The sequence below is a fragment of the Eulemur rufifrons genome, chromosome 28 (assembly GCF_041146395.1).
Source record: "Eulemur rufifrons isolate Redbay chromosome 28, OSU_ERuf_1, whole genome shotgun sequence".
In the NCBI taxonomy this organism is placed as follows: Eukaryota; Metazoa; Chordata; class Mammalia; order Primates; family Lemuridae; genus Eulemur; species Eulemur rufifrons.
The window spans coordinates 31393275-31416198 of NC_091010.1; the positions used below are offsets into that span (position 1 = coordinate 31393275).

Consider the following 22924-nt stretch of genomic DNA (forward strand, 5'->3'; position numbering starts at 1 on the left):
TCCCTCACTGGCTGGTAGATGACCGTCATTTCCCTGTGTCTCTTCACATTGTCTTCCCTGTATGAACATCTCTGTACCCAAAGTTCACCCTTTTTATAAGGACACCAGTTATATTAGATTAGGGCCCACCCTAATGACCTCACTTTAACTTGATTACCTCTGTAAAAACCCCATCTCCAAATAAGGACACATTCTGAGATACTGGGGGTTAGAACGTCAACATATAAATTGAGGGGGGAGGGGAGATACAATTCAACCAATAACACATATAGACATATATGTGTACATGTGTATATGAACATATATCCATATATACATACATAACTAGAAACATTCTTATCTATTATCAAGAGAATTTAATTGCACTGAATACTGCTATTCATACCATTTCTGAGGTGCCTCATATCTCTATTATCATGTATTTGTAAACACTCAAAGTGTAAAACTTATTTCTATTTCTTTCCTTTCTAGATATTTAACACAGATCACACACATATATCCATGCTTCACTGCTAAACAGAGGTATTTCAAGCCAAGTAGCCTGAAATAAACATTCAAAATCAGACATATTTTCCAAGGGAGGTAAAGATTATAGTGTAACCAACAGGAATGTGCAAGCCAGCAATAATTTAATTTCATAGCTAAGCCAAACCATGACAGTCTACTTTAAAAATATGGAAACTTGAGTAAGTGATATTATTACAATTGTTAACTATGGCATGCAAGAACATTTCTTTTAAACTTCAAGTCACACAAATCCATTTTGTATATTTATTTTTTAAAAGAAACGTCTATTCAGCACATTTGGGATTTGAGAGCTTGAAAATAGCTGAATCCTTTTTCCTGTTAGGTGCATGTTAACACCAAATGTAAATGCTATTACGAGGTTCTAGTTACCACAGGGCTCTGCCTTCATGCAGACTTACTTTATGGAAGGCTCAGAAGGAAATACTCACGGTTCAGGTTTCAATGGATGAATGTGTTCACCCTATGAAACACAGAAAGTGCTCCCCTTTTAGAACTATTAACAAAAGATAAAGAACCGTTTATGACTCTTCAAGTGTCTGCTCTTGCTCTTTCCTTTTTAAAACTTTCAAACAGTTTTTAAAGGATTATGCCTGTTCATAAAGGCTTACCAAAGGCAAATCAGTCCTATCAAGAAAAAATCAGATGACATCAGACAGGTTTATTTCTTTTGTTTTAAATTATGGTCAAAAACATATAACATAAAATTTACCAACTTAACTGTTTTTAAGCATACAGCACAGTAGTGCCGACTATATGTACATTGTTGTGCAACAGACCTCTAGAACTTCTTTATCTTGAAAAGTTAAACTATAAATACTAAACAACAACTCCTTTCCCCCTTTCCTCATTCCCTGGCAGCCACCACTCTACTTTGTGTTTCCAACAGTTTGGTTATTTTAGATACCTTATGTAAGTGGAATCATGCAGTATATGTCTTTCTGTGACTGGCTTATTTCTCTTAACGTAACGTCCTCCAGGTTTATACATGTTGTAGCATATGACAGGATTTTCTTCTTTTTAAAGGCTAAATAATATTCCATTGTATTTATAGACCACGTTTTCTTTATCCACTTCTCTGTATAAACATATAGACAGCTTCCACCTTTTGGCTAACGGGAATAATGCCAAAAGGAAAATAAGTGTGCAAATATCTCTTGAAGATCCTACTTTCAGTTCCTTTGTGTATATACCCAGAAGTGGGATTGCTGGATCATATAGTAACTTTATTTTTATTTTTTTGAGAAACCTTCATATTGTTTTCCATGGTGGCACCACTTTACATTCCCACCAACAGTGCACAAGGGTTCCAATTTCTCCACATCCTCGCCAACACTTGTTATTTTCTGGGTTTTTGTTGTTTTATTTTGTTTTGTTTTGTTTTTTTAACAATGGCCATCCTACTGAGTGTGAGGTGGTATCTCCTGTGCTTTTGAATTACATTTCCCTAATGATTACTTGACGTTGAACATCTTTTCGTGCTTTTTGGCTATTTGTATATAGACATTTTCTTTAGAAAAATGTCTATTCAAGTTTTTTGCCCATTTTTGAATGTGATCATTTACTACTGAGTTAAGCAGTTCTTTTATGTTTTGGATATGAACCTCTTATCAGATATATGGTTTGTAAGTATTTTCTCCCATTAAATAGTTTGCCTTTTCATTCTGTGTTTTTCCTTTGCTGCACGTAAGATTGATGTCCTATTTATCTATTTTTGCTTTTTGCGCCAGTACTATTGGTGTCACATCCAAATTGCGAAACCTAATGTCATGAAGCTTTTCCTCTATGTTTTCTTCTAGGAGTTTAATAGCTGCAGGTACTACATTAAGGTATGTAATCCACTTTGAGTTAATTTTTTCATGTAAGGCAAGGATCCAGCTTCACTCTTTTGCATGTAGATATCCAGTTTCCCCAACACCATTTGTTCAAGAGACTGTCCTTTCCCTGCTGTGTAGCCTGGGCATCTTTGTCAAAAATCATTTGACCATACGAGAGGACTTCCACTTCATGGAAAATGTGTACTGTGAAAAAACTATGCATGGCTTACAAAATTTTTTGCGCCAAAATAAACTTGTAACAACTTGTTATAACATATCTGAACAGGATTTAGTTTCAGGCACTAAGAAAGATAAGACATTATCAGTTTGAAAAGATCCCCTATCAGAGCAACATAAATTCTACTAAATCTGAAGCAAGAACAAACATCAAATTTATGGTAAAGCTTGGGCAGAAAAATGGTGAAATCATTGATGCTCTATGGAAAGTTTATGGGGACAATGCCCCAAAGAAATTATCAGTTTACAAATGAATAACTTATTTTAAGGGACGAGAACAATGTTGAACAAGAAGCCTACATACAGCAGCAGACCAACCGCATCAACTTATGAGGAAACAATTCACCTTGTTCATGCGCTAATTGAAGAGGACCAATGATTAACAGCAGAAACGATAGCCAATACCATAAACGTCTCAATGGGTCCTACTCACACAATTCTAACTGAAAAATTAAAGTTGAGCAAACTTTTCACTCAATGGGTACCCAAAATCATCGTGCCTAGATCAGCTGCAGACAAGAGCAGAGCCTTCGATGGAAATCTGAAACAAGTGGTATCAAGATCCTGAAGCCTTTCTTTGAAGAACTGTAACAGGAGATGAGACATGGGTTTACCAGTATGATCCTGAAGATGAAGCACAAAGCCATGGCTACCAAGAGGTGGAAGTGGTCTAGTCAAAGCAAAAGTGGACCATTGAAGAGCAAAGCTCATGGCAACAGTTTTTTAGGCTGCTCAAGGCATTTTGCTTGTTGACTTTGTGGAGAGCCAAAGAATGGTAACATCTGCTTATGATAAGAGTGTTTTGAGAAAGTTAGCCAAAGCTTTAGCAGAAAAACACCTGGGGAAGCTCCACCAGACAGTCCTTCCCCACCAAAACAATGTTCCTGCTCATTCTTCTCATCAAACTAGGATAATTTTTCTAGAGTTTTGATGGGAAATCATTAGGTATCTACTTTACAGTCCTGATTTGGCTCCTACTGACTTCTTTTTGTTTCCAAATCTTAAAAAATCTGTAAAGAGCACGCATTTCTCTTCAGTTAATAATGTAAAAAAGACAGTATTAATATAATTAAATCCCCAGGACCCTCAGTTCTTTAAAGATGTACTAAATGGCTGGTATCATTTCTTACTAAAGTATCTTGACCTTGATGAAGCTTATGTTGAGAAAAAATGTTTATATTTCTTATTCTTATCTTTTAATTTCATTTTTCCATGAACTTCTTGAAGTCCCCTCATATTTCTGCATTCTAGTATATTCCATCAGTCTATATGTCTGCCTTTATGCCAGTACCATGCTGTTTTGATTGCTGTGGCTCTGTAATATGTTTTGAAGTCAGGAAGTGTGCAGCCTCAGGCTTTGTCCTTCTTAAGATTGTTTTAGCTATTCAGGTCCTTGGAGATTCCATATGAATTTTAAGATGGTTTTTCCTATTTCTGCAAAAAAAAAAAAATAACATTGATATTTCAATAGGGCTTCCATTGAATCTGTAGCTTGCTTTGGGTAGTATGGACATTTTAACAGTATTAATTGTTCTGATCAACAAACGTGGGATGTCATTCCATGTGTTTTCTGCAATTTCTTTCAGCAATGTTTTGTAGTTTTTTGCATATAAGTGTTTCACTTCCTTGGTTAAGTTTATTTCTAGGTATTTTATTCTTTTTTTTTTTTTTTTTTTTTTTTTTTTTTTTTTTTTTTTTTTTTTTTTTTTTTTTTTTTTTTTTTTTTTTTGTTGAGACAGAGTCTCACTTTGTTGCCCAGGCTAGAGTGAGTGCCGTGGCGTCAGCTTAGCTCACAGCAACCTCAGACTCCTCGGCTTAAGCGATCCTACTGCCTCAGCCTCCCGAGTAGCTGGGACTACAGGCATGCGCCACCATGCCCGGCTAATTTTTTCTATATAGATTTTTAGTTGTCCATATAATGTCTTTCTATTTTTAGTAGAGACGGGGTCTCGCTCAGGCTGGTCTCGAACTCCTGACCTTGAGCGATCCACCCGCCTCGGCCTCCCAGAGTGCTAGGATTACAGGCGTGAGCCACCGCGCCCGGCCTCTTTTTGATAATATTGTAAGTGTGACTGGTTTCTCAATTGCCTTTTCAGATTGGTCATTATTAGTGTATAGAAACACCATTGATTTTTGTGTGTTGATTTTGTGTCCTGAAACTTTGCTAAAGTTGTTTATTAGTTCTAATAGTTTTTTTGGGTGTGGAATCTTTTGGGTTTTCTACATATAAGATCATATAATCTATCAAAAGAGATAACTGAACTTCTTCCTTTCCTATTCAGATTCTTTTTCTTTGTCTTGCCTGATTGCTCTGGCTGGGATTTTCAGTACTATGTTGAGTATAAATGGTGAGAAGGGGCATCCTTACCTTGTTCCTGATCTTAAAGGGAGAGCATTCAGTTTTTCATCACAGGGTATGATGTTGGCTGGGGGTTTTTCACACATGATCTTTATTATGTTGAGGTAATTTCCTTCTATTCCTTGTTCATTGGGTGTTTTTTTTAATCATAAAAGGGTGTTGAACTTTCTCAAATGCTTTTTCTGCATCAATTGAGATATTCATGTGTTGTTTGTCCTTCATTCTGTTAATATGCCAGTATTACATTGATTTTAATATGTTGACCCATACTTGCATTTCAGGAATAGATTCCACTTGGTCATGATGTACAACCCTTTGAATGTGTTGTTGAATTCAGCTTGCTAAAACTTTGTTAACGATTTCTGCATCAATATTCATCAGGGAAAGACTACTCTGTAGTTTTCTTTTTTGCAGTATCTGTCTGATTTTGGTATCAGAGTAATGCTGACCACACAGAATGAGTTTGCAAATTTTCCCTCCTCTTCAGTTTTTTGGAAGAATTTGAGAAGGACTGGTGTTAATTCTTCATTAAATGTTTGGAAGCATTCTGCAGTGAAGCCAGATGGTCCTGGGTCTGTCTGTCTTTGGAAGTTTTTGATTACTGATTCAATTTCCTTACTAGTTATAGGTCTGTTCAGATATTTTATTTCCTCATAATTCAGTTTCAGTAGATTCTATATTTCCAGAAATACATTCATTTTTTTCAAGGTTATCCAGTATGATGGTATATAATTGTTCACAGTTCTCTATTATGATCCTTTTTATTCTGTGGCATCAGTTGTAATGTTTCCTTTCATTTCTGATTTTTGTTGAGTCTTTTTTGCTTTTTTCTTAAGTTAGTCTAGCTATGAAACTATTGATTTTGTTGTTCTTTTCAAAGAACCAACTCTGTCTCATTCTACTTTTTTCTATTATCTATTTAAATTATTTATGCTCTAATCTTTATTATGTCTTTCCTTCTGCTAACTTTGGGTTGAGCATTTTCTTTTTCTAGCTCCTTGAGGTATATAATTAGGTTGTTGATTTGAGATTTTTTTTTAACATAGGTGTTTACTGCTATAAACTTCCCTCTTAGCACTGCTTTAACTGCATCCTGTAAGTTCTGGTATATGTGTCTTCTTCATTTTCATTTGTCTTAAAATATTTTCTCATTTCCCTTGTGATTTCTTTGACCCATTGATTATTAAAGAGTGTGTTGTTTAATTTCCACATATTTGTGAATTTTCTAGTTTTCCTTGTGCTATTGATTTTTAGTTTCTTTCTTCTGTGGTCTGAAAAGACACTTTTATACTAATTCCAATCTTCTTAAATTTCTTAAGACTAGTTTTGCAGCCTACCGTGTGATCTATCCTGGAGCATGCTTCTTGTGCACTTAAAAAAATGTGTTTCTCCTATTTTGGGGTGGAGTGTTCTGTATATGTTTATTAGGTCCTATTGGTCTATAGTGTTTTTCAAGTCCTCTGTTTCCCTGTTAATATTCTGTCTGGTTACTGAAAGTGGGGTACTGAAATCTCCTACTCTTACTATGTTACTATTTCTCCCTTCAGTTTTGTCAATGTTTGCTTCACATATTTCAGTGTTCTTCTATTAGTTACATATATATTTATAATTGTATCTTCCTGATGAATTGACCCTCTTATTATATAATGTCCTTCTTTATGTAGTGACAGTTTTTGACTTAAAATCTATTTTGTCTGATATAAGTATGGCCATCCCTGCTCTCTTTTAGCCACTATTTGCATGGAATACCTTTTTTCCATCATTTCACTTTCAGTCTATATATGTCTTTGAAGTGTCTTTTTTTTTTTATAAATCTATAATTTAATTTTTTTTTTTAAATATAGAGACAGGGTCTCACTGTGCTCAGGCTGGTGTCAAACCCCCGAGCTGCAGCTATCCTCCCGCCTCGGCCTCCTAGTAAGCTAGGACTACAGGCGTGAGCCACCATACCCGGCCTAAAGTAAGTGTCTTATAGACAACATATAGTTAGATCGTGGTGGGGTTTTTTTAATCCATTCAGCCATTCTATCTTTTGATTGGGAAGTTTAATCCATTTTCATTTAAAGTAATTACTGATAGGTAAGAACTTACTATTGCCATTTAATTGTGTTCTGTATGGCTCATAGTTATTTTGTCTCTCTTTTCCTCTCTTGCTGACTTCCTTTCTGTTTCACTGGTTTTTCTTGTAGTGACATGCTTTGATTCCTTTCTCATTTTCCTTGTATAGCATCTTCTATAGGTATTTTCTTTGCCAGAAAGCTTTATATTTCCATATCCTTTCATGTTACTGTCTAGTATTACTTTGTTTCAACCTGAAGGACTCCCTTCAATAATTCTCATAAGGCAGGTAAAATGGTAATTCCTCAGCTTTTGTTTATCCAGGTAGGTCTTTATCCTTAATCTTTAAAGGACAGTTTTGACATATATACTATTCTTGACTGGGTTTTTTGTTTTTTTTTTTCCTTCTTTTAGCACTTTGAATATATCAATTCCACTCCATTCTGTCCTGTAATGTTTGTGCTGAGAAATCCACTGATAATCTTATGGGAACTCCCTGTACATACTGAGTTGCTTTTCTCTGCCTTCAGTATTTTTGTTTTTGACAGTTTTATTATGTCTTGGTGTGGATTTCATTAGTTTCATCATGACTGGAGTCCTCTAAGCTTCTTGAATATAGATGTCCATTTCCTTCTTCAGATTTTGACATTTGGGGCCATTATAGCTTCAAATACACTCTCCTCCTCATTAAGTCCATTAGGCTTTCTTCACTTTTTTCATTCTTTCTTTTTGTTCCTCTGATTCAATAATTTCAAGTCTTCAAGTTCACTGATCTTTCTTCTGCTTGATAAAGTCTGCTGGTGACCCTTCTACAGTTGATTTTTCACTGAAGTTATTATATTCTTCAGCTCCAAAATTTGTCTGGTCCTTCTTAATAGCTGCTATCTCTTTGTTGATATTCTCATGTTATGTAGTTTCATTGTGAGATAATTTAACATGTTCATTTTTTATTATTTAGCAAGTAATTCATAGATCTCCATTTCTTTAGGGTTGCGTTCAAGAGAATTCATTGTGTTCCTTTAATTGAGCTGCATTTCCCTATTTCTTCATGTGCATTGTTATTTTTTATTATAATTTTTATATTTGAAAAAACAGCCACCTCTTCCCATTTTTACAGACCGGCTTTGTACATAGAAAGACCTTTACCAAATAGCCCTACTAGAGATTCTGGGGCATCTCAAACCTTTTATGGGGATGCATCTTCTCTGGGCTTGTGTAACTTTACAATCAGAGAGGTTTGCTGGTTTCTTTTTCAGAAGCTTATAGTCTCTTGTGTCTGTCTGCAGTACAACAGGTTCTTTGGAGCTGCCACAAAAAGAGTGCTCCTCTTTTTTGTTCTCAGTACCCCAGGCATCCAAAGTATGCAGATTCCTCATCAGCATGCCAAGTCAAGCAGTACAGAAATCAGTCCCTTGGGTAGTCTTGAAAGGCCAGAACCCTGCATGTACAATACATTCTTCTCTTTCACTCCCAAGGGAGAAACCGGGCATTGGGCTTTTCCTCCTGATCATCAGCTGTGCTAGCTTGGGGCAGGGCCTGACTCAAATGAAATGAAACAAGAGTTTCCTACCTGTTCCAAAGCAGTGGTTCTTGGTTTTGAACTTGCCTGGAGTACTGTGAGTTCATAACTGACATCTGATATTCTCATAAAGGCTCCTTTGGACCATATATTGTTACTAAGTCAACATTTTGGTGGGGGAGAAAAGTCTGGGGCTTCCTATTCTGCCATCTTGCTGAGTGCAGACGGGTTTATTTTTGTAATCTCATAAAGAGTACTCTATAGCAGTCATCAATAATTTATAGTAAGAAATTTTCTTTGCTTTAGAACAAAGGGTATAAAATATCTTAAACATCCACTTCTGCCTCTCCCTTTCTGAATTTTTTTTTTTTTTGCATTTAAAGTATATAAAGACATTGTACTAGACACACCATCTCACCTCCACTATGCTTCATCTCTAATTCCAGCCAGACTACAGTCAACAGCTTTATATAGGTATCAAATCACTTTGTGCTGACACTGACACCAGATATACCTTTCACTTTCTTCCCTGAGAGCTTGCTGGATGCCTGTCAGGGCCAACAGATCTCAAGTATAGTAACCTAGAAGTATAAGAAAGGCAGTTCACATGAGGCAACCCTTGATCCTCCCCAAAGAGAAGATAGAAGCTGATACACAAATGCCACTTCTTTTCATCTTTTAGGTGGGCAATTTAGGGACATAGTCTCTGGGCCTCACCAGTAGTAGTCATCTTCAAAAGTAACAAACTAGATAGTGCATCATTGTATTGGCTTTGCCATCATCCTATTTGATTCTCCATATTCCCTCATTGCATTTCTTTCTCTTGTGATGTAGATGTAGGAGACCTAAGGCTAAGGTGCACATTAAGTAAGCAAGGCCTTACTCTATGTGATCTCCTTTTGTTTTCTGTTAACAAGTAGGTTTTCTCTCTTCCATTAGATTGTATTTCTTTTAAAGGCAAAAGGCGTCATTCACTTGTGTGGTCCCATAATATGCACTCATGATTTTTTTCTAACACATGCAAAAATTTCCCACTGTAGATAGCTTCACCATTCCCAAATGATGTATAATGAGAAAAAACTTTCACAAGCTTGAAAGCTAATCATTTATGCAGAACTCTCTTGAAATCCAAATCTATTTTAATGTCTTGTTGCTAAAGCCTAGTTGTTTTTGTTAGGTAGACAGCCAGGATCTCTGGCTCTTCCAGGGACAAGAGTGCCCTGTTTTGGTTCTGTCTTGAGTGATTGCCCCACCTGGGAAGAATAAGGGCAGGTACTCCATTTTGGTATCACCCCACTCTTAATCCTATCCCGAGAAACTGCTACACCTGGGGAAGGAGGCAATGCTTCACCAATCTGGGAATTCCCCAGCCTAGGCATAATAGGATTTGGAAAGTGAGCTGGAGTAACCTAAGGCTAATTATTATGTTATTAGCTTAAATCTATTTTGTGGTTCATTTCCCGCAGGTAGGGCTTTTAGCGAAGGAAGCTGCAGCTGGCAAATGCAGATACAACCTTGAGAACACCTGTTAATCATTTGGTAACATCCGACACCTCCTGAATGCCCTTTCCTGGACCAAGCCAATAAATGCAAACAACTCAAGAATTCCCAGAGAGTCAGTCAGTCTTGTCTCTCTCCACTCACAGAGGCAGACCTGTTTCATTTTACAATAAAAAGGTACTCGTGTGAAACTGCTTCCTGCTTGTGGTCACTCCATCACACTGGCCCTGCTTGTGATTTTTCCAAGCAAGCAGCCAAAGAACTAGGATAACAGTCCACTAAGAGACCGGACCTGACACTTTGGTGTGTCTGGTCATTCTTCAGCCAAGGGTACACCAAGAACCAACAGAAGACTGCCACCCTGACATTTTGACTTGGTCAAATATATTTTACATAGATAATGCATCTAGATGTCCACTTACTGATAGTAAATATATTTTTTAAGGTAATTTTTCTGTTTAGGTAACAATATAAGTGCCAACTATGTTTTATTAAATTATAGCTAGATCCTTGGGGGAAAAAAAATCAAAATTCTGTAAATCTATGATAATGTTTCCTCTTCCCATATAAAAAATGTAATTATTAATAAAAAAAAAATTCCCCCAGGTTAAAATGAATACACCTTTACATGAATCCTCCTGTAACATTTAAGCCAAATATATATTTTTTTCTGGATTTTTAAAATTAAATCATTATAATCAAGCAATTAAAAAGATAAAATCTTGCCAAAATATTGACTTTGCTTTAAATGGTACTTTTAACAAAAAAAAAATCTCAGAATATGAGAAAAGGAACTCAGAACATAGATAATACAAGCTTTAGTGATCTTTTATGCAAGATAAGAGAAATATTGTATTAGCTCTCAATAATCAACAAGCAATTAAAATAATTCTGAAAATACTTGAAATTTGGGCATATAAATGTCTTTATTTTTATTGAGATTTCACTCTAATGAACATTATTACATTTCACTGCCATGTAACTCTAGTGATTTATGTGCTAGATATAAATAAATCCTGGCACATGAAGCTTGTTAACTGGACACGTTAGCAGAGGAGAAGGAAAATGTGACAAAAAGATGCTACTTGGGGAAACATATGATCTCTGTTGTTCATCTAGCACAGTATGTTAACACCAACAAGTCTCAACTATGATTTACACTATAATCTCTGCTCAATTACTGTAAAAACCTTAAATTAGCTAGAATCTAGCCCACAGAATTCAGGGTGCTACAAACTTGACTGCCAAGATGTTAGAAAACAGAGCTCGTGGTTAGCTCTCTTATAAGTACTTCTCCTCCAAAGCCAAGACACTCCAACTAGCCTCATTCCACCACATTTCCCATTTGCTGTGAATACTCATGTGTGTGGTACAGATCAAGACAAATTCCTGCCAAAACTACTCATGTACAGACAGTTGAGTCAGCCTCCAACACTACACTGCATTCAAAGGACTATTAGGTTTATATTGTACATTGTGCAAAAGACCTGGAATACCGGAGCTGAAAGAGATTTTAAGAAGCATCTAATCCAAAACCCTGAAGGGCTGTCCAAAGTAACCAAGTCAGTAGCAAGACTGGGCCATGAACTCAACCACTCTGGAGAGAAGTGATTTCCTTTTAACTCAAAATAACTCAATGATTACCATAGTGCAGAGAGCAAACTAACATAAAACACTATTCTTACTTTTGAGAGTACATTATCTCTTACCTGAGATGCTTTGAAATCATATTTAAACAAGTATCTGAAGATGTATTATTCTAAGAACAAGATAATTCAGTGTCTACAACTAAATAAACTGAAAAGTTGTATCAACCTTGACAACTTTCTTTTTTTTGAGACAGAGTCTCACTCTGTTGCCCAGGCTAGAGTGAGTGCCATGGCGTCAGCCTAGCTCACAGCAACCTCAAATTCCTGAACTCAAGCGATCCTCCTGTCTCAGCCTCCCGAGTAGCTAGGACTACAGGCATGCGCCACCATGCCCGGCTAATTTTTTCTATATATATTTTTAGCTGTCCATATAATTTCTTTCTATTTTTTTTAGTAGAGATGGGGTCTCGCTCTTGCTCAGGCTGGTCTCGAACTCCTGAGCTCAAACGATCCGCCCACCTCGGCCTCCCAGAGTGCTAGGATTACAGGCGTGAGCCACCACGCCCGGCCGACAACTTTCAATATTTAAAACTTATCCAGATCACACACAGATATAAATTACTTAACATTAAACCTCACTTGAATCTCATCATCAAAATGAGTTTTGCATATCCTCATTCAAAACTCCATATTAACGTACTACCACTAATATAGTACAATATTCTACATATCCCTGAGACTGAGGGTGAAGAAAGACCATTCTCCACGCAAAGAACTACTCTGCCTTACTTGTGTAAGGCAGAACTGTTTGGTGTTTCTTAAAGCCAAGCATGTGACTTAGCATTAAAGTTCCATTCCATGAGGTCAATGCCAGGTCCACTAGCCCAAAATGGGATAAAGTTTTTAATCCATATACATCATGGGACATTTATTCTATAAACACAGTCCAGCTATTTCCACAACTCTGGGCTAAATGCTGGAGAGAAATAGGAGGTAAATCTGAAAAATACAGATACCAATTGTGGGCCAACTTTATATACATTATCACAAAATCTTCACAATAACCCTAGTAGAGAAGTATTATTGTCCTTGTTTCATAAAGGAAGAACCTGAGAAAACTTAACCAAAGCTACAGATGGCAGAGCTTTGGAACATCTGCATTCTCACTAAGAATTATAACCATCCCTGGGCCTAACACTCAGCTCCTCTGCACTTCAACAGAAAACTTAAGCAGCAGCGTAACCTATTCTGCAGTGTAGTTTATCACCCTAAACTCAGCTATCACATGTCTCCACAACACTATGTCTCCACAAGACTAAGAGTCTAGACTCTACAACAACCACCCTGGGAGGAAAACTAGTGTCTAGATCCACTCAGAATTCCAAAAAGTAACCAGGGCTCCAAATTTAGAGTTTACAGCTGCTTTTTTTTCTGTAACATACAGATCCCAACGGCACATGTATCTCGTGGGTTGCTGCTGAGAGCTTGAGATGACTGCATCAAAACAGTGCCTCACACACAGTAAGTGCTCAATAAAAATTGGTGGCTGCTTTGAAAGTCACCATCATTCTTCAGTACCCACATTCCTCAAATCTTTTCCTCAGAATACAGTTCCAAAAGAGTAAAAAGCCATATAATCATGTTCATTATATGGTAGTTCATAACTGTAGGAAAAAAAATTTTTTCAACCAAATATGTTATTAATCGACTATAGAATTTTAATTCTGAAAACTGCTTAAAACTACAAAAAAACATTTACTATATTAGATTAAAATGCTGAATACAAAAACAGTAGTTAATACTATAACAATAACTACATAAACTCTATGTAAATAGTCAAGGACTATTATCTCAAGGCAGAAAAATGAAAATAGCTGTTAGGATGGTAAGATTACTGATGATTATTTTTCTTTTTAAAAATTCCCTTCATATTGCTTCTTAAATTCTTATATCAATAATTTTAAAAAGCATGTGCTTTTAAATTATTTCATAATATATTAAGTAGGTATCTATCATGCCTAACTTAATGGGAGTCTGTAGGAAAACTGAATGCATTGCGAGTATACTGTGCAATAATAGACAACACATCCCCTCCACAGGAATATATAGGTTTGTGCTCTTCCCTCAAGATCCTTATAACAAGCCACTATAAACATGCCAGTTATACATTATGCTCCCAGACTTAAATGCTTCAAGATGGTTTAATAACATGGAAAAAGTACTAGTTTCAAGGGTAAAGGGAATTAAAGAAAGAAAAGAACCTGTGAATCTTCTTAACTTTAATGATTCAACCATCCTCTAATCATTTAGCAATGTTTCTCAAAGTGTGGTCCTGGGACCACCTACATTAGACTCCCACAGATTCTTTTCAAAATGCAGATCCCTGCCACCACTGCCGCCCCCGAAACTACAGTCGGAATCTTGGACGGAGGCTCAGAGTCTGCCTTTTTAAACAAACATCCCAGGTGATTTTTATGTCCACAAATTTTAAGGAATATTGACCCACAGACACACTAATCAGGTAAAATAAACATCACTTAAAATTTTCAGTGAAAACGGCAAAACAGAACTCTAACTCTGTAGTGGTCACTCAGTTGCTTCCCAGTACCTCACAACTGCCAGCTCAAACACGCCAGGTGGTGGGGACCACATGTACAAGGAGTACATACCCTGCAAATCTGTTGTCTCTTCTGCCTAATCCGCGAAACTGCCAGAAAATAATTTTGCAAGACTGATCAAAAGCCTTAAAAATGTCTGTGCCTTTGCCCCAGAAATTTCACTAGTAATATTTTTTCCCATGAGAATAATCACATAAAAGATAAGTACTCACAGCATAAAAGATAAGTACTTTTATCCCCATTTTAGAGATGAGAAAACTGAGGCCCAACGAAATTATTAACTTTACCCAGGCCACACAGCTAATAGCCAATAGATGATAGAGCCAGGATCTGAATTCTGAGCAGTTTGAATGAAAACACTAGGCTCTCTCCACTGTCTGGCCACCTAAAAATGTTCTAAAATGTTGTAATGTTTAAACAAAGTAAGATATACCAAGGGAATTATATAGACATTTGAAACCATGTTCTTCAAAAATCTTTAATGAAATGGAAAATACCCATGGTACGATGCCAAGTGAAAAAGATGGGAGGTATGATTCCAGCTTAGAATTTAAGTTGCAGAAGGGTAGGGACTTCTATCTTGGTTTCATCTGCATCCCCAAAGCTTAACACTGTACCTGACATATGGTAGGAATTCAGTATGTGTTGCAAAAATAAATTCTGTGTGGGCATATTTTTAAAAGACCAGGAAAAAAATTCCTAAAATATCATCAGTGGTTATTGCCAAATTCTGGACTTAGGCATGACTTCAGGTTTTTCTTTTTTACATCTGTTTATACTTTCAAGTATTCTATAATAAGTTTGTATTGCTTTTAAAATCAGGAGAAAAAACAGCAGCAGCTAATTTTCGAATCCTACATTTAAGCACCTTCCTACACAAGAGATGTAGTTAAGCTCCAAATCAACTCAACATGCAGACTAATGTGTGCTTTATCTTTTTCACTAGAACAGAGAAACTGCATTATAGCTAGAAACTGAGCATTATTTTCTATATGCCAGTGTCACAAATGAAAACGAGATTTAATACTTGTTACAAATACAAATACTTTCACCACCTACAAGTATAAGTAGCTTAGTAGGTAGGAAAAGGATTTAAAAATGTGTAACATCCACAAGTTGTTTCTATTGATGGTTTTGTGCATTTTGAAGACTGTCCTAAGTGGTAGTATCACAAGGATTAAAAATCAACTGTGGAAGCTTCTACAGCATAACAAGAGCTTCTTGCCAAGATCATCCCCACACACTGCAAAAGGCATTATAAATTATTAAAATTGGGTTTTTATCAAAAAGTCCCAGAACAAATTCTGGCATGGATGCAGCTGGTGTGGATGTGGAGAGATAGGAACACTCATACACTTCTAGTGGGACTGCAAACCAGTACAACCTCTATGGAAAGTAGTATGGAGATACCTCAAAGAACTAAGAGTAGAACTACCATTTCATCCAGCGATCCTACTACTGGGTATTTACCCAAAGGAAAAGAAGACATTCTATAAAAAAGACACTTGCACTCAAATGTTTATAGGAGCACAATTCACAATTGCAAAGATGTGGAAACAATCCAAGTGTCCATCAATACACGAGTGGATTAATAAAATGTGGTATATGTATACCATGAAATACTACTCAGCCATAAAAAAATGGTTATCTAATACCTCTTGTATTGACCTGGATGGAACTGGAGACCATTCTTCTAAGTGAAGTATGACAAGAATGGAAAAAACAAACACCACACGTACTCACCATTAAATTGGAACTAATCAATCAATACTTACGTGCACGTATAGAAATAACATTCATCAGAAACCAAGCAGAAACATGAATGGAAATGGAGGCCATTATTTTAAGTGAAGCAATTCACACACAGAAAGACAAATACAGCATTTCTCACAAGTGGGAGCTAAATAATGTGTACACATGGAAGCAGAGGGTGGAATGATGGACAATGGAGACTCGGAGGGGTGTAGGGATGGGGGGGATGATGGCAGGTGCTTGGTGGGTACAATGTGCATTGCTCAAATGATGGATGCACTGAAGGCCCTGACTTCACCACTATCCAATATATTAATATTACATAACAAAATTGTACTTGTACCCCATGAATATATAGAAATAAAAAATAAAGGGGAAAAAAGACTATGAACACCATAGAAAAAGAAGAGAAACTACAACAAAACTCAAAAAAAAAAAAAACACAAAAAAATTGTGCCTCATTCCTGGGAGTTTATTAAGCATTTTACATAAATACATATGGTCACTATTATCCCATACATTTTTTAAGTATAACTTTATCTTAAAATAAACTAAGGATGAGCCATTTGGTATTATTTTATTAGCTCATCATTGTGGACAATTTCAAACAGCAAAACATGCCACAAACTTGATGATAATTCTACTATCCAACTGCCTCCAAAACGGCTTCATCTTCTGAACAAATTCAGGCTTTTTTGGCCAGATTATACTGGAGTGATCAATCTTTGAAAAGCCAAGAGGGCAGAATCATGAACTACACTGAACCTGTCCATTCTAAAAGAAATTTGAGATGGAAGTAGGGAGGAGGGAGGAGAGGAAGGATATCTTAGAGTAACAAAAAGTAAAATGGGCATTTGTATTGTATCATATAATTTCCAATGGAAAAAAACATTTGACATGGAGAAAACAATGCATATTAAAAAAATAAAAAGATAGTTCCAGTACTTAGTGACCCTAGGTCACACGCATAAAAGGAGTAATAAGATGAGAATAGTGTTAGATAATCAAAGGTATTTCCTCTTTGAAGGATTTAGTTTTATTCCTGGATTATGTCAAGAAAGAAATTCTACTGACATATAACATTACCAAATAATCTAAATTTCTAGGCATTATCAGTGCAGACCAAAGTCTCTAATACAGGTACACTTTGGCTTCAGTCACAACTTTGAATTTGGGGTCACAATGCTCCTCTGCTTTGCCTACTGTGGGGAAACTATAGTTTGCATCACTAGCATCCACTCTGACCCCTCTTTCTTGGCTACTTCTATTACAAAGGCTGGAAAAGAAGATACATTTCCAGAGTCTCTTGCAGCAAAGAGTAACCAAAGAAATACAGATGGGAGTTCCAGAAGAGAGAATTGTCACATAAAAAGGCAAACTCTTGAATAGAAAACAATTTTTATTCTTCCCCCTCTTCCCTGCATAGACCACAGATGCACCTCCAGGCATAGCTATAGCCATATTGCAAAAGGGAGGCCAAAAACCATAGGCTGAGGATGGTACGGGCCAGAAGGAGGGAAGACACTGGGCTCCTGATGCCCTTGAGCAGCTCTTGGGGACCAGGACAGCTTAGCGCCAGACTTCTTTTTAGGTGACGAAGATAAACCCCTGGGGCTTGTTTAAGCCACTCTATGTCAAGATTCCTGTTAGTCGCAGCCAAATACATTCCTGCCTGTAAAAGTCATGGATATAATGAACCTCTCTAGCTGTGTGTTATCAATGATCAACTGAACCAACCCCCCCCCCCCCGCCCACGTCCTCATGGAGATAACATTTACTGACAGTGCCAGCTCCATGCCCCTGAGTGCAGGGTTTTAACGTCCCTCGCAGGACATCTTCACATACTGAGGTGAAGGAGGACCTCAATCCGGGCTAGTCTGACGGCAGCTCCTGAGCTGCCAAGCTCCACAACCTCTGATGTGTTTTTTCTTTAGTCTACAAAGCAATTCTAACTTTCCATTCTACTCTGTGACTCAACTAAAATTGTCCTGACAAGCTTTCTGATTTTTTGAGGAAGATTTTCACGAAAAAGTCAAACACTCCCCCCGAACCCCCGGCAAAGAAAAAAAAAGACCGGACAAACCAAACATTTGCTTTCTAGTGTTTTGAAATCTTCATCCATCACATAGCACAGTGCTGCTACTGCTAAACTAATGTTTACTAAGCACCATGTGCCTGCACTGGGCTAAGCATTTTACACGCACCCTCTCAGTCAGTGCTCCATCATCCCCATAAGGCAGGGCTGTTGCTATCCCCATTTTACAGATGAGCAAACAGAACATGTTAACCCAGGCATAGCATTTTCTTTGCAAAAGCTTCTTTTCAGACACTAATGATGACTCAAGCTCAGAGCAACATATACTAGAAGAGAGACCTTGCTGTTAGTCTTTAGGAAAAATATCAGAAGTAAGTGGCTCAAGACAGGTCAGAGAATGAAAAACACTGAAACCCAGAACAATGACAACTCAAGAGAGTAAAAAGCTCTCTCTATCCTGGGCAAAACCTAGGATTCCAGATGCATGTCTAATGGAGCTTTACTCAGTGTATATTCACATTTAAAGGGCTAAGACACTCAATACACTGCAAGCTATGAGGAAGGCCAATATTAATATTGAGATAACTGTGAATATTCATTAACCATAAGCATTTAATTCACTTTCCAATGTACATGATTTTCATTTTCAATATAAGCATGTGCACTTTATACATTACAGTTTACAATGAATATTGTTATCAGTTTATTCAGCACTTTCTATGTGGCCAGTGCTGTGATGGTTTACATATATCTTTTTTGTCTTAATTGTCATCACCACCTCAGGATATAAGAACTATTATTAACACCCCCTTTGAGAAATGGGGTTGCGGGTGATGAATTTTCCCAACCTCCGTATTAAAAGGTAACACCAAGATTCAAATCTAGATCTGGCTCAGAGCCCTGTGCTCTTAACCAGTAAGCTCATAATGTTATTTGATTTGTTCTTATTGTTTGTTAGCCTTGATCAAGCATTCACTAGAAAACTCTATTCATTTAAGCTTCACTCCTTATTTTCACTTCCAGTACTCCCCCATTTTCATGTTATTTTGGCTTCACATTTCTTCCTGCTCCCACAAAAAATGTCTAAGAAATTATCTGTTCACCAAATCATAAAACAAGCTTCACTAAAGTTTGCTGCATTAGATAACATAATTGCTGCTCGTACTTTTAATCAATGATGTAAAACAATCTCTCTTTTAGTAGCTCAGCTCTGCTACTCAAGCAAGCAGCAAATGATGCCAGTTCTGCCTATCACTGTAAAAACACAACATGGTTTTTGAAGTCTTTAGCATAAGTATCATAAAAGCCCACCAGATATCCATCTCTGTTCATGAAAGTAGACCGTTTCCCCCTTGGTAAAACTCCCTACTTTCTCTGCTGAAACACAAGAGATTCAGAACTTTGAAAATGCCTATGCTTCTAAATTTTATGTGGGAATTTTTAATTTTATGGTACACACGCATGTTTTCTGATGTAAAAAGAGAAGTATTAGTATAGGATTCCTGTGTTTGCTTCTCAGTACTCTGGCAAGCACATATAATTGACTTAAATAAATTAACACTATTATCTCACATGAAGCATGAAATCTAAATTTTGCAGATCAGCATTAAATAAAAAATGAATTTCATTTATCATTAAAAATGCTCTCCATGGTATTCATTCCAAGGCTGACCACATCCATCAAAAACCCAAACTAAACTCAAAAATAAATTCCCATTTATAAAACTGTAAAGTAATACAATTAATAACCTTCATTTTGATACAACAAAAATGTCAGCTACTTTGCATGTTGTTCCAAAGTAGTTACTAGACCAAAAAAAAAAAAAAACCATGAAAAATGATATTTCCCTAAATTTTCAGCCTAGTGGTTTTTATGTATGTCAACTCTTTTAGGTTTCAATGATCATCCAAGAATGGTATTTCATTTCTTTGACTGCTACCCTATTGCCCATATTTTAACCTGACTGAATTTTTGGTCCATTGCGTAGAAGAATTTCTCTACTAATAAAAATACAACTCATTAAAGATTAACTTGCCCCCAGGACAGTCTCTCTGGAAATAAATTCCAAGCATTATAATCACCAATTTGCAGTCTGAAGACTTAAAGGCAGATAATCTCATTTATTCTGATTTAAATTGGAAACCTGTACATATTTTAAAGCAATTGTAAATAGAAAAATAGCAAACCTAAATTCATAATAATCAGAAACCCAACCAGGCAAATACAGACTTTACTTACTTGGCACCTTCCAATTGAAAAGTTTTCCACCCAAGAATATCTCACAATACTGAGATATTTATTGATTTGCCAGAGTTACTATCTTGGTTTCTACTTCTTCAATTATGAACTTGAAAAATTCTTTTGTTCCCCAACTATTTATTAAGTATATAGTGTGTGTCACAGATCGTGGTAGGCACTGGAAATCTTTTGAATCCATGATGTAATACTTATTATGAATAAAAATAAAAACTAATATTTATTAAGCTATCATTTACCAAACACTGTGACAAGTGTTAGCTTATTAGGCATGATCTCTTTCAACTCTCACAAAATCCTAAGAGAAAGGTCCTAATCTGAGCCCCACTTTTCCAGATGGGCAAACTGAAAGCAGAAGGAGACCCAGGAATTTTCCCAAGGTCCTGCAGGGATTTGAAGCCAAGTCTGAGTGATTTTAGTGCTCACACTTGCATTTGGGTCAACAATGGACTGTATATACCACTGTGGTTCCAAAATACTGTAATGGAGCTGAAAAATTCCTATCGCCTAGTGCTGTCATAGCGTAATGTAACACATCACTTTTTCTATGTTTAGATACACAAATACTATTGTGTTATTGCCTACAATGTTCGGTATACTAACATGCTGTACAGATTTGTAGCCTAAGCCATACGTTATACTATATAGCCCAGGTGCATGGTAGGCTATACTATCTAGCTTTGTATACCTAAACCCTACAATGTTCACACAATGATGAAAAGAGCCCAGTGACATATTTCTCAGAACATATCCCAGTCATTAAGCAATGCATGACTGTATTTGGGTTGTTGAAGAAATGTTTACTCTGCAAAGCAACATTAAATCATCTCATGTCAGAATATCATATCTGCAACAGGAACAGCCTTTAAATTAAAAAAAACTCACCCATATTTCATTTCATTAAAAATGAAAATGAATTAATTCAAAAAGGAAATCCACTTCTAAAGCTCAGGTTACACACATGAACGTCCCAGATGCTAATATCACTGTCCTTACTTGTCTGTGCACAGGTAAAACGGGTAAAGGACGATGTAGTATATTATCAGAAGATTGATCTTTCACATCCCTCCATCCAAACTCACATAGAAAACAAACTGGAAACTTGTTGAAAAGGATGAGTATGTGCTCTTATCAGTTCAAACAATTTCACAATATTTTTCTGACATAAATTTAATATTTTGTTTTATAATCAGAACCTGAGGGAAAAGAACTACGGAACAGATGAAATACTAAAATGAGTTACTGAAATGCAACTGGGGCTTGAATTTCCAAACCCGCTTTGTAATATCCTTATTTGAACAGTTTATCACAAAAGTCATTCTCCTCAAAAGTTACATAATTTAAAGGAAAAAGACAGGGAAGGAGAGAGGGAGCAGAGACATGACACACATTACGGATGTTTATCAATAAAAGCAAGCAGCAAGGGAGACAAGTTTGTAGTACATCCAAAAACGCCTGCCAAACACTCCTGCTATTTGTTTCCACCAAGTTATTGTTTTGGAAAACATGTTGTTCTCTCTTAAAATAACCTGCTTAATTGTTCTAAAAAGCCACTGCATTTCCACGGAGAACTAAATTGCTCCCATACCGCGATGTATTGACTGATAAAGTCAAAGTAAGTTATGCATAAGGGCACAAAAGAAAGTTAGAAAAGCTCCAATCCTCCCGTGATAAAAGGACACTAGCTACTGAATGAATCTTCACCGGCGCCCTCAGTGAGGCTAACGTCTGGTCCTCTACCTGTATCTAAAGAATAACAGTCATTCAAACGACCTCATTTCTCTCTTTGGATGTGGGAAATCAGCCACACTGGTTGGCTACAGGTAGGCTAGTTATCAACATTTTTAAGGAAGGTCAAAATGACCTTGGACGGTGTTGCGTTCACTCCAATCCTCATGTTATAAATCTGAATTCGTTTCGCCCAGTATGGTTAAAGCTTTTTGGCCTGGGAAGTTCCCAGAGAAATTAAGGAGTTAAAAAAAAAAAAATCCCAAATTGTGAAACACAAAGTCAGACACCCATAGCACAGGAGGATTTTTATGGACTGAATGTAACTCAAGATGTGTTTTATAAGCCTGTCAGGGAATGAACACACACTGTCCTCAAAGACAGCAGCACTGCCCCGACACAATCCCCACGCTTGGGCTGCTAACCCCAATCCTGGCCCCTCCGACCACAGGGTGGGGGGCGGGGGCAGGAGCTCGCGTCTTAAGTCTTGACATCTGCAGAGCGTTTCCCAATAGCCAGACAAGGCCCCTCAGCTGGAGGAAGTGGATACTGACAAACGGAGAGAGTGAAACAGACAGAGAAACAGGGCTAGAATTCGGGGCTGCCAGGCAGTGGGGAGAGAGTCACGCATACTCCGTGCAATCTGAGAGGGTCCGTATGGCACAGCCCAGGTGTCCTGGCTAAAGTTGGCATCTCCAAAGTCTAGGACGTAACTTGGGCGCGCCAGCACAAACTTGGCCTTCGGCTTTTCTGAAGACGATCAAGTTAGCACAGGGGCCCCAGTGCCTAAAGACCTGAGAGGCGTGGAAGGGGGGGAGTCCCGCGAGGTCTCCATTCCCTGGGTGTCGTCCGGCTCGGCAGGGGAGGGGGCCTGGGAGCTAAATCGGCTGTGGGCCGGGGATGTCCGGAAGGAGTTGGAGGCTGAGTCGG

At 37.2% G+C, this 22924-nt stretch overlaps 1 protein-coding gene across 1 annotated transcript in view; it reads right to left on the reverse strand.

Annotated features, from left to right (window-relative positions):
- BICC1 (BicC family RNA binding protein 1) overlaps positions 1-22924 on the reverse strand; it is a 270781-nt gene that overhangs the window by 247369 nt on the left and 488 nt on the right. The window lies entirely within an intron of this gene.